We start from the raw sequence: 19,008 nt of genomic DNA, 5'->3' as shown, positions 1-19,008 counted from the left end.
TTGTTTCATAACTGGCACTTAATCATCACCTCACCACAGTAGTGATATTTTATGAGAGTGTTGATTAGAGTGCCTAGACAGGATTTTACCTCATTACAAGCGGCACCACTGGTTCCCATTGCTCCACTGACATAATAAGTTGCACTTCCACCTAGTAAATCCCCGTGTTTTTGGCGCTTCCACCTTTGAATTGCCATGATTAAATAGACCCGTGTGTGAAAACCCTGTGTCTATTAGCCCCATCGAGCTCGCGATGGGGCTTATTTAAACATGGGTTTGACACCGGGTTTTCTAATAGGTGGAAGCGCAAGAAACACGGCAATCTGTAGTTCCTTAGCACGGCGACAGATGGCGCGTTCGATTTCTGTAACTGCTGTCCCTACCGCGCATGTGTGGTACACACTTTCTAACCTCCAACATTGACAAAACACAGGAGAGGTACTAACTACAGTGGCACCTGTCGCCGGATCGACTAACAATATATTATGCTTATTTTATAGGTGGAAGCACTCGTCGGGTTTTTCTTACAAACGGCGAAGACACGGGTGTCGAAAAACCCGGGGATTTTGGATAGGTGGAACTAAGACCATAAGTATTGGAGAAATCAGGCATATGATCACCGCGTCCAATGATGCACATTATCTCTTTCACTCCTTACATTTCCTCATCCCACCTTCTCTATACTTTCCTCTATCTTCCCTAAGTCTCCCAACACTTCCCAACACACCCCCATTCCCACCCACGAAAATACCCATGAACTATAAATCAAATGAAAATACTACATTCCACATATTCTTCATTATCTTCTCTCTTCACGTGGTTTCACATGAGCTGGGGAATGAAGGCTCCCTCCATCTCCACTTATTAAACATAGAACTAATATGCGACATTGCTGACACCGGATCAAAAGGGCATTGTTCCTCCCATGCCTGAACTTGCATTATTGAAAGAGCCCTCCACCCCAACCCATGTAAAAAAATAAATTTCACAAATAAATTTCACAAGGCCAAGGGAAAGTGCCCCTGGGTGTAGGGTCAGGAACAGAAAACAGGCTCTGATAGTTAATTAGATGAAGTCATTACTTCTGCTATCTGAGCTTAAAAGCGAATTGAAACCATATGAACCAAATTGAGTGTGGCACCTCAATAAACTTTTAAAGCGCATTCAATACGTATTAAAACGCCAGTGTGACCACGGCATTAGACCGTCACACACCCCTGATAAATCGGCCAGCCCTTGACAGCACCAAAAGCAGACCATGAGATGATCACATACTACATGATGGCTGATGAACCTGCAAAGGTGTTGGCGAGAGGCATATGTTCCGTAGGTGGGATAAATGTCAACCACATGGCTGATGAACCTGCAAAGGTGTTGGCGAAAGGCTTATGTTCCGTAGGTGGGATAAATGTCAACCACAAGGCTGATGAACCTGCAAAGGTGTTGGCAAAAGGCTTATGTTCCCTAGTTGGGATAAATGTCAACCACAAGGCGTCCAGATCACAAACACACTTCCCAGCTTACAAACGTAGATTAATTTAGGCCAACAATGAATGAAGTAGGTCACAAAAATTTATTGTTTTAAAGTCCAATGTGTTGGGAAATTAATTCTTGAAATTTATTGAAATCATGTCAACAGCTTCAACTATATTAATAGTACTGCCCACACTTTGTGCCATAAATCATCAAAATCTCACGTGGCCTCAATAAATCAAGTGTGACACAAGTCAGGATAATTTGAGATCAAATCAAGTCAAGCCCTGGTGTTTTTTAAAGAATATTTCAGGCAGACTTTCAACCAGGCATCAATCTGAAACGTCAACCATTGATGGTCAACTAACTTCCAAGATAAAATTGTGTTTTGAAAAATTAACTGAAAACATAGTCCATTGTTGATTGTTGTAGTCTTTTCTTATCACTATGAAAGTGCCATGACACTGGATTACCTGACACTAAACCTGGTATGAAAGTGCCATGACACTGGATTACCTGACACTAAACCTGGTATGAAAGTGCCATGACGCTGGATTACCTGACACTAAACCTGGTATGAAAGTACCATGACACTGGATTACCTGACACTAAACCTGGTATGAAAGTGCCATGACGCTGGATTACCTGACACTAAACCTGGTATGAAAGTACCATGACGCTGGATTACCTGACACTAAACCTAGTATGAAAGTACCATGACGCTGGATTACCTGACACTAAACCTGGTATGAAAGTACCATGACGCTGGATTACCTGACACTAAACCTAGTATGAAAGTACCATGACACTGGATTACCTGACACTAAACCTGGTATGAAAGTGCCATGACGCTGGATTACCTGACACTAAACCTGGTATGAAAGTACCATGACACTGGATTACCTGACACTAAACCTGGTATGAAAGTGCCATGACGCTGGATTACCTGACACTAAACCTGGTATGAAAGTACCATGACGCTGGATTACCTGACACTAAACCTAGTATGAAAGTACCATGACGCTGGATTACCTGACACTAAACCTGGTATGAAAGTACCATGACGCTGGATTACCTGACACTAAACCTGGTATGAAAGTACCATGACGCTGGATTACCTGACACTAAACCTGGTATGAAAGTACCATGACGCTGGATTACCTGACACTAAACCTGGTATGAAAGTACCATGACGCTGGATTACCTGACACTAAACCTAGTATGAAAGTACCATGACGCTGGATTACCTGACACTAAACCTAGTATGAAAGTACCATGACGCTGGATTACCTGACACTAAACCTGGTATGAAAGTACCATGACGCTGGATATATCAAGTATAAAAGTGCCATGACACTGAATACGCTGCATTGCCTTCATTCAGTGCTTCACACTGGAAAACTGCTTCAGAACAAGATGATTCTTACCCTCTGGAAAGGGAAGGCATAATAAGGAAGGATGGGGCTACTTTGGACTGAACAGTTAATTGTGTACACCCGGTATAATATCAGGCATTGACAGAAGTTTGCATTGGTGTCAAAGTTTAAAATTCATGCATTATGATCCTAATTTACATTGAATAACTATAGAACAGGAGGTGTTGACGGATGGGACACAGATGGAGTTGCTCTACATCAACAGTTATAAAACATTTTTACATTTTTAACCACCGCCTTTATGACTCCATGACATTCGATGATACAGCTGTCTGAAGTGCAGCACTTCCGTTCAGTCTCGATTGGAACTAATGGAAGGAAGACAGCAAGTGACTTTCATTTCAACAAAAATTTATAAGGTGAAATTTTTTATCTCGCCCATCAAGGGGTAAAAACACAACGTGCACAACAGGCCTTTCAACTGTATTGTTCTTATGCAGTTCAAAGGTGTAGGAGGGTGCATAATGCCGCTTAGCAAAAATAATTCAAAAAATTTCAAGTTTTTAATGAAACGCTTTCATTTGTTTTTCGGGATAACTGACCCCCCCCCCCCAACCAGAAGCACAGGGTCGTTTTAAATGCTCACTGTGACTCCAGTAATGAAAAGCAGTGTGTCTCTACTCTTTAAGAGAGTTTCTTGGCTTCAAAAAGTTGATTTTTTATCAACATTTACCACGTGTTTCCTGGTTGAAATGTGATTGGGAAGTCAAAAACAAAAACCAGCTTTTTTGGCACCAAGCTGATGGGATGAGCTGTCTGGCACCCTTGGGGCAGCCTGGCAATTTTCTGGTGGACCCTGGATCAGCTTGGCACCTAAACAAGCTGCTGATAGAAGTTCCCTAACTCATAATTGGAAAGCCAGTCGCTTGGTTTTTTAACTTAAGAATAAGAGTTACTCTTGACCTCATCAAACTTTTCCGCCAGTTCTGAACTACAACATTAACAAGAAGAAATCCTACATCAAATGCCTGTGATTCTCAGCTGGCGTCACTTGAGTGAATGAAATATATGCTATAAACCAATACCTAAACCACGTCAAACTGGCTTTTTACATAAGATAAAAGAATAAGTGAGTATAACATAGGCCTAAATTGTAAGGATTTAGGCCAGGTTTCTAAATACAGTAAAGGGTGGACCCCGATTGGCATACGTCAATGACGTCAAACGTCAAAGGTTCTCAAGAACGATCTTTTTTGTGAACACAATAGGCCCCCCACTCATGAAGTATATTTAGGCCTTTGACATTTTTGTGGTTTGAACCTAGATCACTAACTTGATTTGTCCAAATCAAAATGATTGACAGTTCGACCCATTTCGGAGTTTTAAATATTATCCGAGGCATCAAACACTTAATGTAGCTTTTGCTGCATCCGGCTTGATTGCTTTTTTGTTGTTTTTGACTTGCAAAAATGTTATCTTGCTGAGCTCTGTCCAAGGAAAGTGTGCCCTTCTTCAAAATTGCCTGAAGATCCTGTCCTGTCCCATGCAACAAAATCCTAGCACGGTGCGTCAGTCATTCCTCCCTATTAAACTATCCACAACCTAAGATGGTCGCATCTTGATGAGTCCAGGATGAATTTGTGAGCGCTTTAAGATTAATTCAAGAAAGTGCTTTGAACTCTGAATCATGCCAAAAATGTCACAAGTCTGCATTCCAATGCTGGAGTAAAAAAATCTGACTTGCTAAAAAAAACCAGGAAAGGAGTCTAAATCTGAAAGCCTTGAAAATGCATGTTGCAGCAGGCAAATTACACTAAAAAAACAGTAGCTCAGCAGCTTTGAACAGGCCAATTCAGGGCCAATTGCTTTGCTATTAACCGTACCCCTTTGAATTCTGCAAAATATGTTGTGTTTGGTCCAGAAAGGTCTTAAATCCCTCATGCAATATATCCATTACAACAGTGCATCATCTCAGTGGTGCTGTGGATTGTCTCAATCAAACGACATACATAGGCCCTTCAATCCCCTATTATTAAGCTTTAGGCCGGTGTAACATCTGTGGTTGTTTCCCATGTGTCAGTGTTTCCAAACAATAGGCAGCTAGAGAGACCACGACTTTTCAATAGGGGGGATACACAGAAAAACTTGTCAATCTATTTTTGAGCGTTCCCAAACAATGAGGGGAAACACTCAAAAACAGAAACACTCAAAAACATTACACTGGGTCTATTTGGCAAGCCGCTCGCCGAACAGGCATCTTTTTTGTCCTGTTTGGAGAGCCGCTTGCCAAACAGCACGAAAAAGCCACCCTGTTCGGCCAGCCGGGCTTGCCAAACAGATAAAAAATCTACCCTGTTTGGCGAGCTGGAGACTTTACTTTAATATTAATGAGTTCGGCTCTCCATTCAGGACAAGAAAAAGTCGCTGTTTGGTAAGCTGGGCTTGCCAAGTAGTCACTTCCTAAACTTTACCAAAGTTCACCAATCACTTACATTACTACCATGTGCATACAACTCAGGACAGTGCCTGAATATTTGAGTTCAAATTCACTGTGTTGTAACAAAACAACAGTTAAAATTGATATTTGTGCATTAGCCATATTTCCTTATTCTTGATCGGTACTTAAAGTCTATTCACTATAGAGATGGGTAAACAACGGCAAAACACTTGCTGAATACAGCATAACCAAAAGACGTGCCCTGGGTCATTACAACCAAACTGGGGATTATTTTAGACATTTCTTTGATTTGATTGGGCTCTTAGTGGGGAGGTACAGTGTTGGAGTTTCTGAGGCAAGTTTGTAATTATTCATAATGGTTAGAGTAAGACCCAGGCACAGTCAAATTTGAAAGAAAAAAATTACGATTTAGTGCAATGAAATTTAATTCCTCATTCAATTTTTAGATATTATAAATGCCTAGAGTAAGTGAGCAAAAAGCAAGTTTTCAAATCTTTAATCATGGATTTTTTCTATGACGATTTACCTAGACCACTGCAAGTGGCCCTCCTGGATTTCAGACCCGGCCCAAAATCAATAGGGGACCCCTGCCTATCATGGCACACAAATTTCAAGCCTATTGGGCGACTTGTTCTGCAGACTGCAGGCCAGATGACAAAATCTAAAGAGGGCAAAAAACCAGGACGGTGCCTTTCCAACCTCACCTCATCATGACAGCAGGCGACTTATTCTGCTATTACACTAGTCCAGACAGTGAAAACAAGGATGCCCGCCTGATAGCCATACAATATATCAAATTAAGCCCAAAGTAGGGCACCTTTCCCACCCCACCCCATCAATGCATCATGGCACCAAAAAAATGGAGTCCATCGGTACTGCATATGGTGGCCATATTGGATATCAGATTGGGCTGAATGGTAAAAAATCGAAAGTGCATCTCTCCCTTCCCAATCGAACAAGCCACAGAAAACTGAAGCTTATCAAGGGACTCGTTCTGCAGATACATTCCAGTCCAAAGTGCACAAAAAGCCCAAGATCGCAGCCATTTTAGATATTGGGTCGGGCCCGGTATCAACACGCCTCTCCAACCCATCATGCAACAGGAAAATCAAGCCTATCAGGCAACTTGTTCTGCAGTTACATGTACTCTTACAATTGAAAGTGTGATATCCAATATGGCCACCAGGTGGCCATATTGGATATCTGATCAGGCTGAAAATTGATAGCGCACCATTCTCCGGCTTGCCGTGTATGTCGCAAATGGCAAATTCAAACAGAGTGTGGCGATGAATTGTCTAATCACACCACGCTGGAAAAGGACCGAAGTTTTAAAAGTGGCAGATCGAAACAACCCAAGGAAATTTGGAATGTTGGAATTCTGAAGCATGATTGGGTAGGACACCCTAAACTAAGAGCCAGAGCCAAGAGCTAAGTGCCGCTAGGAAAGCCACGAGCAAATGAAAATATAGACAAATGAATATAATTATTATCTTTGGGAGCCCGAGGCCCACAGGTGCTAATGAATAAAGTTTTTTTGGAACCGTTTATGACGTTGTGAGACATCGCCGCCTGGACAGGGGTTGTCTGCAGCCTGGATTTTTTATCATACTATCGTTACGCCGTCTGTACAATACGGTGTACATTGTGCCTGCACTTCATACACTCTGTACAGTCACACGTGTTTAGATGGTGCAGTGATAGACAAGTACGTACGCCTATCTGTCCTGTAAAAAAAGATGATCGTGGCTCTTGGCTCTTAGTTAAGGGTATCCCTGATTGGGTATGCGAACCAGGAAAATCCACCCGACCAGTGATGCCTCGCCTTCACAACATGAGTAATACCACGATTCTATGTGTCACCATAATTGAATATCGTCGAGGCGTGTGGACTAATGTCATAATGGCCGTATTATATGAATATTGCCCACCACGGAGGGTAACATGCCGAATGTTGCCCCGCTGGGATGCAATGTCTCCCGAGGCTCTGCGATTTCTTTGACGTGCACGATGTTTATACCCTCAGCGCCTCAAATAGAATCTCAAAATAAATGTGAGTAATTTCCATTTGAAAACCGCGCTTGCCACTCGGCAAACAAGCGGCCATGTTGAATGAATGAATACGTCTCCCTTCTATTTTCTAATTCTTGAGGGAGACGTTAAGTCTCCTTCTACGACACTTACAGAGTTGGCCCGGAAGTTGCGACGGTACGCTTTTTTCAATTTGAATTTGAATTTAGACAATGGGAGACTCCCAATTCCACATTTTAGCAGTCTCCCATTGTCTAAAGTGAACCGTCGCAAAGTGTAATTGTCGTATTCATGAAAAAAGTCTCCAGTTTTTTTAAGGTTAGGTACATGATGTTGGAGATTCAACTTCCCTGATTATCATGTCAGCCCATCATGTCAAGCACACAACTGTGGAAATTATGTAATGTCAATGACAGACAGGTAGGCCTATAGGCTACATCGACATACATGTTGGTTCACTGACATGACACTCGGTGACAGTGACACACTGTCGCTGTGCATTTTGTACAGCGAAGTGCCAGAATCTGCATGCCCAGATCCGGACCCCACGAAACCCTTCAAAACTCCGCTAACTCGCAATAACTGCAGCTCTGATTATGAACAAATAAAGCGCATTACATTAATGGACAAAAAAAATGAGGAATTAAATCTTTTATTTGTACACTACCTGATTTTGCAGCATATTTTCGAGACATTTCTTGATAAACAAATCCACCGGAAACAGCTCTCTGTTTTTATAAGGAAAATTACCGAGTACTCACGGAAAAGTACGAGTGAGAACACAGGCAATTGAAGTATCGCCGTCAGTTCGGGCCACAAGCCGCGGCTCATTCGGCCGGAGTTTTATCCCGGTTTCCGAAGCAGAGGACAATATTACGCCCCCTGGATAGGATGCTGGTCTATCGCAAGGCAAGCCTGCTAGGCCTACCCATTTACTCCTGGGTGGAGAGAAGCAAGTAGGGTTTAGTGCCTTGCCCATGGACAAAGATGAAACAGTGCTGATCCGCGGACGGACGACCTCCTGGTTATATGCCCGGCGCTCTCACTCTGCCACTGATCCCCTTGGCTGTTCATAGGTAGAGTCTTATGATTGAATGAAGTGAGGAGACTTATGAAAGAGTCTAGGCTGTAGACGGCACCAGTACACGCCTTTGTGGAAATGGTTTGAGGAGAATTGGTAAACTTCGCTAAGTAATAAAATGGGCGGATAAAAGGGTTGCTAGCAGATTGGTATATCTACATGTATACGTCACAGGCGCGGGTCCGGGGGGGGGGCTCCTCTTGCTCTCGACAACCAAATCTTTATTTTCAAAGAAATTGTGTTTCGATCCCAACTGTGGTATAAACTGTATTAAATTTCTCGTTTTTAGTGGACCCGATACCACAATCGAGATGGTACGGACAGCTATAGTGATACCCCTTCCATCCTTCAGGTGGAGACAAGACCACTAATGAATATTCAAAGCCGGTTGGAGGGTCGAGGCCTATCAATTAGACGAGTGCATGTTTTTAACTCTCCAGTACATATTTGGAGAGGTTTTGAAAAAATATTTGCTGTGGCAAGTCTACAGATATAAAGAAATTATTTGATGAAAAATTAATTTCGAATTTTGCTAATTGGGTAATAGGGGGCGTGTTTTGAGTTTTTTCTGCCAGTTGGCTGAAAAGAGTGGAAATATCAAAGTCTGTCTAATTTGTCGATTATCAAAAAATTTCCGTGGTCAATCACCAGTTTATTTTTCGCCATTTACTTGCCCGAATGTCCGGAATAACATAATCTAAATTTCAGATTCACAACCGCACGCATTATTTGATGCGTCGCGGTCAAACATTGACAATTTAACTGCTAAAAGGCTTAAAAAATCAATTGTGGTCTTGCCTCGGTGTAACCAGTGGTTTTCAATATACGCGGCCTCTCGATATTTTGCAATGAGTATCCACCCCATATTGCTTTAAGCCTGGGTTTAGTGCGACGGTAAATCTCTTACACGAATCTTCATATAGTGCCACCCTCACTGTCAAATGAGTACCTCGCAAGAATTGTTTGATATTGCCGGTGTAACAGTAACAAACGCCCCCCTGGAAAAAGTGTCCGGCCCTATTGTATTCTGCAATATGGTTCTATTGAGACCCTGACCGTCAATAGCTCAGAGATTGAAGCGCATAATAGAATCCTTTGTTTTTTCCGGGCATTCTATCCTAGGACATTTTAAACTCCTACACCGGCATTGGGAAATGAATAGTCTGGTGGTTGTTATATTGTACAAACTCCCTCTAAAAAGAGAATGTACATTCCTCTAGCCTAAGCCTTGCTTTATATAGAGGGGTAACCTGCAGAAATAAATGCCTGCATGTTGATGCTTCAACCGTCTGTTCATTCTCCAAAACAGTTATCAAGCATTTTCTCTCTGTCAGTATTTGCGTAAATGTTGTATTGGCCACCGCATGTAACCAAGCGGGGGGGGGGGGGGGGCTGATGACAGCGTAAAACTAGGGTTCAGGCAGAAGAGGGAGCAAGAAATCCAAAGAGGGTTGATTCCTTCTCCTTCTTCTGCCTTAACCCTTCCTGGACATTTTACAATCGTTTAACCCCTAACTGACCCTAGATTCAGTGGGCTGTGAACCAATACGCAGAAATGTTATGTAATGTTTTGACGCCGATACTTTATATCTAGACTAGTGACGTCGTTTCGGACTAAAAAAACCTTTCCCAGATTCTGCCGAAATCACCCCATCTCCCACATCACATGGACGACTGGGTCAATAATGCTCCGCCTGAACAATCAGATACAATTTCACAAAGAAAAATGTGTGGGACATCACAATGCCTTTCTGAAATATAAGTGCAGTGGCATCTGTCACAAATTGCATGTGAGCCATTCATGATCTTTATTCAAATGGTGTGAGAGAGCGGTCAATAATCCATGGCCGTACTCTGTTCGGACATTGATTTACCCGTACCAACTATGACCAATATCACGACCGATGTATGACAAACGTTGCCCAATTATCATACGTCCATCTTTGAAGGACGTGTGTGATCGACGGCGTCCTTCGAAGATGGATGTCATCTTTCCCTTCTGTGTGGTTGTGACAATACCGTAGAGAAAACCACCCTTTCTGGATACTAAAAGTCAAACAACTCGGACGCCCCTAATACGCTTCATACTTTGAGAAAGGAATACTCCAAGCGCAGAGGGAACGCTGAAGAAGAAGATGAAGAAGAAGAATCTGCCAAGACCAATAAGACACTGATGTATAGTTCGTTGATTTCTATGTTCTTTTAATGAGAGAAGACCAGCATTCTAACATTAGAGGGACAAGTGGGGACGGCGAGGTTAGGGGACGGACGTAGTCCCTCTGATGCCAATGGACGTCGCCATTGTGAAAAATCAATCCGAGTCCTCACCGCATGACATTTGTGACGAGGCAGCGCAAGTGGTAGAGTGAATCGGCCAAAATGGTTACTCCTCAAAATAATCTTTCATTTCAACATTTCAATCATTTCTCAATATAACGTCTTTATCAAGTTCGATAATTTGATTAAGAATGTTTGTAGCTGATGTTACCGTTTGAATCACATATTTTGAAAAGGGTCGAGAGAAATAGTTTTTGGCACCAATGACGTCACCAATGGCGGATTTGCACTGGAGTACATCAGTGGCTAGCCCATTATATAGCCTCGATCCGCTACGCTGTATATCGAGCCTATGTGTGAGCTCGAAAAAAGCCAAGAATTCCAGCCCGAACACATTTAAGCTTAAACCATTATAAAAAAAACAGTAAAAAACAATTCGACGTCACAAGGCTAGCCAACCAATCAGGCTATTATTTCGTCAACCAATCATTTTCGCCATAGGTCCCTCGCACTTCGTCCCTTTTGGAGACGAAGTATTGGTCTAATCAGTGGCAGGATCTAGTGTTGACCTTTGCGTTGAACTCTATCCACTAGATGCTGGAGCTAGGCTGCCAAGAGTTAAACCGCCTTGGATGTCAAGATGCAAGAGCCTTGGTGGTCAAGATGACATGCCAAAGCCCCGTTCAAGATACCTTCCCAAAGCAGCGGCTGGCGACGTTCAAGCACCCGTCTTTAACATCGACACATATCTTTTAACCAACTGCCTAGGAGTGATCTTTTTAAACTGGCCAATCGAAAAGACCACATCGATCTGCCCTCGACCCGATCAAAATGTATTTGTTGTACCATTGTCATGTCTAATTTGGTACTGGAGGTGAAATTGTCTTATCTGGTACTGTAGCTGACAGTGTTATATCTGGTACTGGATGTGACATTGTCTTATCTGGTACTGTAGCTGACAGTGTTATATCTGTACTGGATGTGACATTGTCTTGTATCTGGTACTGGATGTGACATTGTCTCATCTGGTACTGTAGCTGACAGTGTTATATCTGGTACTGGATGTGACATTGTCTTATCTGGTACTGTAGCTGACAGTGTTTTATCTGGTACTGGATGTGACATTGTCTTATCTGGGACTGTAGCTTACAGTGCTTTATCTAGTACTGGATGTGACATTGTCTTATCTGGTACTGTAGCTGACAGTGTTATATCTGGTACTGGATGTGACATTGTCTTATCTGGTACTGTAGCTGACAGTGTTATATCTGGTACTGGATGTGACATTGTCTTATCTGGTACTGTAGCTAATAGTGTCTATCTGGTACCGGATGTGACGACATCTTACCTTGTACTAAAGCTGACAGTGTCTTATTTGACTCTGGAGGTATAATTGTCTTATCTGACTGTCTTATCTCGTAGATGATGTGACCTTGAATAAGCATAGCTTATGCTTTTAACTTGATAGGAAGTGCTTCGATTCTTCAAGGTTGCTCCTGATAGAACCTTGAAGTAAAATGTTTGTAATCTTCCGAATTGCTGATTTTATGCGTTTTGGTCACGAAAATTGTATTTGCCATGAAAGCCATGTCGTGTAGATACATATCATTCACTGCATCGATTTGTTGAGGCCACGTGTAGCGGAGGTCCTCATTGCATTTTACGATTTATTCGAAGGACACTCGAGATGGGTCTAGATCAGGAGGACATTGCTGATGTAATCAGACGCCGCAGACTAAGATGGCTTGGACATTTCCTCCGGGTGAACCCAAGCACCATTCCAAAAACTTCTCTGGGAAAGAGAAAGCGAGGTCAACCCAAATTCACTTGGAGGAGGACTATGTCAGAGGAGCTGAAACTCATGTGGCTGAAATGGGACGAGGCACAACGGACATAAGAGACCGAAAGGGCTGGATGTGACATTCATCTTGAACTGTAGCTGACCCGGACTTATTCGGTACTGGATGTGACATACCGCTCATCTCGGGCTGCATCTACGACACGTCTAATCTTGGTGTGCTGCTGATAGTGTCTTTCCGGTGCTGGATGAAACATTGTTTTTATTGGCACTGTGCCGACAGTGTCCACCGGGTGATGTGAATGACGACTAGCAAATGCTTCTATCTCAATCTCCATGATTTACACTAGGCCTTTCTGTACAAAACTGAAGTAAAAGCATTTGCAGTCTTTATTCATATCACGATCCCATATCACAGTGTATTATTTGGTACTGGATGTGACATTGTCTAATCTGGAACTGTAAGTAGCAGTGTTATGGAGCAGTCTTATCTTGGACTAGAGCTCACAGAGTCTTATTTGGTCAAAAGAGGTGTAACTGTCTTACACGGGACTGTATCTAACAGCAGTGTCCTTTCTGGAACCTGACAGCGTCTTATTCAATACTGGGGGTGACAATGTGTGATATGAATAAAGACTACAAAATGCTTTTATCTAAAACTCCATGTTCATTGACACTTGGCCTTTCTGTACAATATTTAAATAAAAGTATTTGCTAGTCTTTATTCATTTCGCCCTGTCTTATTTGTTACTGGAGGTGACATTGTCCTATATGTTACTGTAGCTGACGGTGTCCCATCTGGTATTGTAGCAGAAAGTCTCAGAGACGAACCACCATTGATTTTTTAAGCCTTTTAGCAGCTAGTCAGTGTTTGACCGCGTCGCATCAAAAACTGCGTGAGGTTGTGAATCTGAATTTTGATATGATACTCCGGACAGACGGGCAAGTAAATGGTGAAAAGTAAACTGGTAAGTGACCACGGAAATGTTTTGATAATCGACAAATTGGACAGACGTTGATATTTCCACTCGTTTCAGCCAACTTGCAGAAAAATCTCAAAAACTCGCCTCCCATTGCCAAATTAGCAAAATTCAAAATTGATTTTTTTTCATCAAATAATTTCTTTACATCTGTAGACTTGCCACACCAAATATCTTTTCAATACCTCTCCGAATATGCACTTGACAGTTAAAAACATACTCGCGTCTAATTGATAGGTCTGGAACCTCCAACATATGAATATTCAATGGTGGTCTTGTCTCAATGATCTGGGAATGTAACTGGCAGTGTCTTATCTGGTAGCTGACAGTGTCGTATTTAATACTTGAAGTCACACTGTCTTCTTTGATACTAGAGGGAAGAGGAGTCCCAACGGTGGTAATGACATTGTCTTACCGGGACAAGAGTTGACACTGTCTCATTTAATTAGTGTTGACAGTGTCTTGTCTATAGGGTGACCTATCAGTGTCATATCTGTAACTGGATGTGACAGCATCTCATCTTGGGAAGGGGTAGGTGATAGTGCCTCGTCCGAGATCAGAGGGGATCTAGTCCGTAGGATTCACTTGGAGGTGACAGTGTCCCATATTGGAGACTGCATGGCAACTATGTTGTATCAATAACTTTTCACCTCATCGGAGTTCTAATGAAAAGTTTCTGTTAAAGATGGACGAGGATTAAGTGTGCAGTCGGATGGCAACATCAAGTTTTATCAATTCAAACATTTTTTGATGGGATTGATATCCTGAGGGTTTGCGTTATGGACGTTCTAGCATCTAATAGATATGCTTGCATCACAAATATAAAAGAAGAATTTGATAACACAACATATGGACGATAGAGAATCTATCAGATGTCTTGTCAACGAAATACTGAGGATTTGCATTATGGACGTTTAAACATCTGATAGATATGCTTACATCACAAATATAAAATAATTATTTGAAATCATAACATATGGATGATCGAGTATCTATCAGATGGTTTGGTACAAAGATATAAAGAAATACCGAGGATTTGCATTATGGACGTTTAAGCATCTGATAGATATGCTTACATCACAAATATAAAAGAAGAATTTGATAACACAACATATGGATGACAGAGTATCTAATAGATGGCTTTGCACAAAGAAATAACACAACATATGGATGACAGAGTATCTATTAGATGGCTTTGCACAAAGAAATAAAGAAATACTGAGGATTTGCATTATGGACGTTTAAGCATCTGATAGATATGCTTGCATCACAAATATAAAATAATTATTTGAAAACCTAACATATGGACGATATAAAAGAATCGTATGAAATACAGTAGAACCTCCCTTAACGGACACCTCTCTATCAAGGACACCCTCGCTATTAAGGACACTAGTTTTGGTCAAAATTTAAATGTTTCCATTCAATTTGACCTCTCTAATCAGGACACCTCTCTATCAAGGGCAGCGGCATTTGTCAGTCCCAAGGGTGTCCTTAATAGAGTGGTTCTACTGTATATGTACATAAAAAATGTGTAACGATAACATGCAATCATACAGTGACCACACAGATCAGGCAACGGTGATACATCTTGAGACGGACCCCCGTCCGTACAGACATCCGTTCATAGCATACGCGTGCGCACCAATCCCTAGATCCTGGCACATACTGGAGTTCGAGTCGATTCTCAGAGAGTTTGAGTCGATTCTCGGAGAGTTCGAGTCGATTTTCGGAGAGTTCGAGTCGATTCTATTTAAGAATCGATCCGAAGACGAGCTCTTAAAACGCCATCTGACCAATTTTATCAGGGTATGCAATCATGAACAATCTTCTTGGGAAAAGAGAAGAGTCCCACGCTTGGTTCATGACTTAGTCCGTATCCGATAGAATAATTATGTACAAAATAAGTATTTTTGTGTACTCTTATGTTCACAATGTGCGAGGGAAAAAAGTCCTTGAACTATTAAAGTATTCACATTTTTAATTCTTAGTTTTTTTAGAAGAGTCAGATGGCGAGACCAGTAAGATTGTGCACATTGAGCTTCCTGTCCTGTTCTACGGTCTTTTGGAACTGTATGAGCGTCTTGGAGGAGACAGTGTCCCTGGACAGGGCATTCCAAGGGTTTATAACTCGGTGCTTGAAGGCTTGTCTCCGTAGCTGTGTTGGGCATCGAGCTACTGTATTCGAGATGCGGGCAGACGAGCGTTGTGTACAGGGTTTTTTTTAGAGTGAGCACATAAACCCTGGAGGAGACGCATCGTTTCATGACCCAAATGATTTTATTAACACCTTTTGACCAGTTTCTCCTCGTGTCTGTCAAAAGAAAGCGCGTTATCCACATAGACACCCAGGCCCTTCTCTGTCTCGGAGCTTTCAAGAATTGTTGTGCCCCCCCCCCCATTTTCATACAATCAGGTATCAGGCATATTTCACACGAGGCACAAGAACTTTCAGGTCATCAGCCAGCATGTTGCAGGGGGTACATCGTTGATATGACTGCAAACAGGACGACACACCCCTGGTGGATGCCACTGGTCACCAACCCAGGCCGCGATGTATCACCATTCGCAACAACACTCATTGTTCGACCTTGCAGGAAAGCAGTGATCCATTCTATATTGTGACGGTTTATCCCCAAAATCTTCTTCTTGTGTCCCAACAACCTGGCTGTAAGACGGTTCAAGGTTTCTGTGTGGAACTGTCCCACAGATCCGATCAATTCTTCTATGCCTGTCTAAGGTTGACAGTTATAAAGACACGTGGACTTAACGATCAACAGGCATGCATCTTTCGTCCCTTGGACCCTTTTTTGGGGAGATAATTTCCCTTTTCATTTGTCATATATCATGATATAAGCGAACGATCTAAAAGAAACCTGTCATAACTTTTCACAGTACATGTATTGGGTCGCACCATACAAAATATTACTAGCGAGTGCGTATAGGCCTTCCATAAAAGATATGGTTGTAGTGATGCCGAGGTTTTATTCAACGATCAATGGTAAACACATGTGTTTTTGAATAAGGAGGCATCAACAAGACCTCACCCCAATATTTTAATGCATTTCAATCAACATTTCCATATTTTTCAATACGGCAGTGAAACACCGCGTATGGCTTTTACATTTAATGTTAGATAAAGTTGTGGTATGATAAATTGAATTTATGAAGCAATGAAGCGCAGTGCATTGTCTCTATGACGTAGATTATTAAAAAATCGCTAGAGGGGCTTCTGGGGACAGCGAGGTCAGGGGACAGACGTAGTCCCTCTAACGCCATTCTACGCCACTCGCCATTACGAAAAATCGTCACCACATGATCAATTGTGACGAGGTCGCGCTAGTGGCGGAGTGAATCGGCCAGAATAGTTCTCCTCAAAATAATCTTTCATTTCGATTGTTGTGAGGTCTTTTCTCCATGTATCGTTTTTGTATAGTTCAATAAGTTGATAAAGAATATTTGTAGCTGATTTTATCGTTTGAATGGCCTTTTTGAAAAAGCCTTTTGAATCGAGGTCAAGAAAAATGGCGCCAATGACGTCACCAATAGCCGATAGTTACTCTGATATCACGAAATAAAGCTGTTTCTGCCGTGCATTCTAATGAACTTTGAGCCCGATACATCTGATATGTTCACCGAGTTTGGATTTGGGGATACAAATTACCCGCAAAGCACTCAAACGTGGCGGACGGGTGAAATACGACAAAAACGACCCAAAAAACACCAGATTCCCAATTAAATCCTGAAATTATTATGGTAATGACCTGTCAAAAATTCTATGGATGTATGCCCTGGGTGAGGTCTTCCTGCCCTGTCAATATATTAGGTTCGAGTGAGATATTGGGAAAAAGTCATGGCAGTTGATATCAAAAGGAGGTTAAAAAGGTGGTGTGTAGCCTTGAGATAGCATCCTGAACTACAGGGCTGGGTTGTTCAAAACCACGTTAGCTTCAACGGCGGGTGTCGTTGGGTCTTAACGTGAAAATTGTAATGCGATTAAGGGAAAGAGATATTAACGTCTTTCATGATACTTTAACGTAACCTTTTATAGGGATAACGTGAATTGAGTGCTTTTGAACAACCGGGTCCTGGCCATCACTCGGCACTTACGACCGAGTGTGAGGAGGATATGACTGGCTTTGGTTTTTCGAGGATGTGAGATATTCATATACAGTCGCATCGTCACTTCACAAAAATGGGCCTGTCGCAAAAACCTCGCATTCAGTGTATAAAGCGCCCAGCAAACGAGGGATTCAAACATCGCAGGTCGCAGCGACGGATCTGCGATTCAATATCGGATCTCCAATATTACCCACAGACGAGAGATCCGTTTGTCACATGTAGTAGTGATTATGATCACAGCTAGCTGCGATTGTTTGCAGAGAAGGGCCTTCTTCACCCGTTTGCACAGCAGCACGACAGGATCCGGTGGTATAATAGTACGAAATCAAGACCAAAAGCTTATAACACATTTCCCAACAAGTTTTACCTAGTTTGACCGAGGTCGTATGACGCAGAAATCCGAGTTCACACACAACCAAGGGCGGCGGCTTAGAAATATGCCGGAAAATCAATGTTTTTCGATGTAAAGATGCATTGTCACTTTTCTTGTCTCCCAACAGTAGGTAATCCTAAATAGTCATGCACGTTTCACAACCCTTACGAACGACGAAGTACGAAGGCCAGTGCCGGGTGTCATCAAGTCCTCTGCGAAATCATTTAAGCGACACTCGGCGAGTTTCCGGCACCTCACTCACGAATAACGAATTACGAAACGAGTTGTTAGTATACACCTTTCCACTGAGAAATGGGGCGCTGAGTGTCCGAAATAGTGATGTCATAAGGGGAAACTAGGCCTTATGGTGGAGGGACAAAGGAGATATTCATGGTTGACCAACACACTTGAATGCCTTTGATGACGGACAAGGGGTAAAAAGTTAGTTACAATGCAAGCCACCAATTTCGGGAAGCATGTCCGAGACCCGAAAACCCACAGACCATACGAACGGCGAAGTACGAACTCAGAAAGGTATGTGTTGTTATAAGTCCTCCTTGAATTTGAAGCACGTTTACATACCTCGTACTTGATCGTTCGTAGCTCTTCGTGAGGGTTGCGATTCCTGCCTTATGATGAAGGCAAGTAAACGTCGTCCTTATGGATCTCACATACATGAGGACGACTTTGTCTTCGTCATGAACAGCGATATCCCGATAAACAGCGACCATACATCTAACACGGTTCAGTCGAGCAGACATGATACTTCATATTCTCGAGTTCTTGCGATATCGTGGTGAAACAATTTTTTCTTCTAGGTGCGTTTATGCCCACAATTGTGAGAGAACTACATTTTCACTTTAAAATAAGAAGTTTTCTCTTATTCATTCGGCGGACGCGCATTCGCCTGTCAACGCGACGCTTAAAATAAAGAGACTTCGAGATAGGAGGCCGGGTTGGGGGATTCCCTTTTTGTTCCATTAGGTCACTGCGGTGTGTTCCAGTGAAAGCAACCGCTCCTTTTTGAAATAAAGCAGTTGCG

General features: G+C 42.3%; 1 protein-coding gene across 1 annotated transcript in view; it reads right to left on the bottom strand.

Annotated features, from left to right (window-relative positions):
- The window catches only part of LOC135499279 (SPATS2-like protein), a 48,856-nt gene that overhangs the window by 29,535 nt on the left and 313 nt on the right, over window positions 1-19,008 (bottom strand). The gene's annotated exons all lie outside the window — the stretch shown is intronic.

The sequence above is a fragment of the Lineus longissimus genome, chromosome 15, assembly GCF_910592395.1.
Source record: "Lineus longissimus chromosome 15, tnLinLong1.2, whole genome shotgun sequence".
Lineage (NCBI taxonomy): Eukaryota > Metazoa > Nemertea > Pilidiophora > Heteronemertea > Lineidae > Lineus > Lineus longissimus.
The sequence above is the reverse complement of the archived record's forward strand: the minus strand, read 5'-3'. Positions and strand labels throughout refer to the sequence as shown.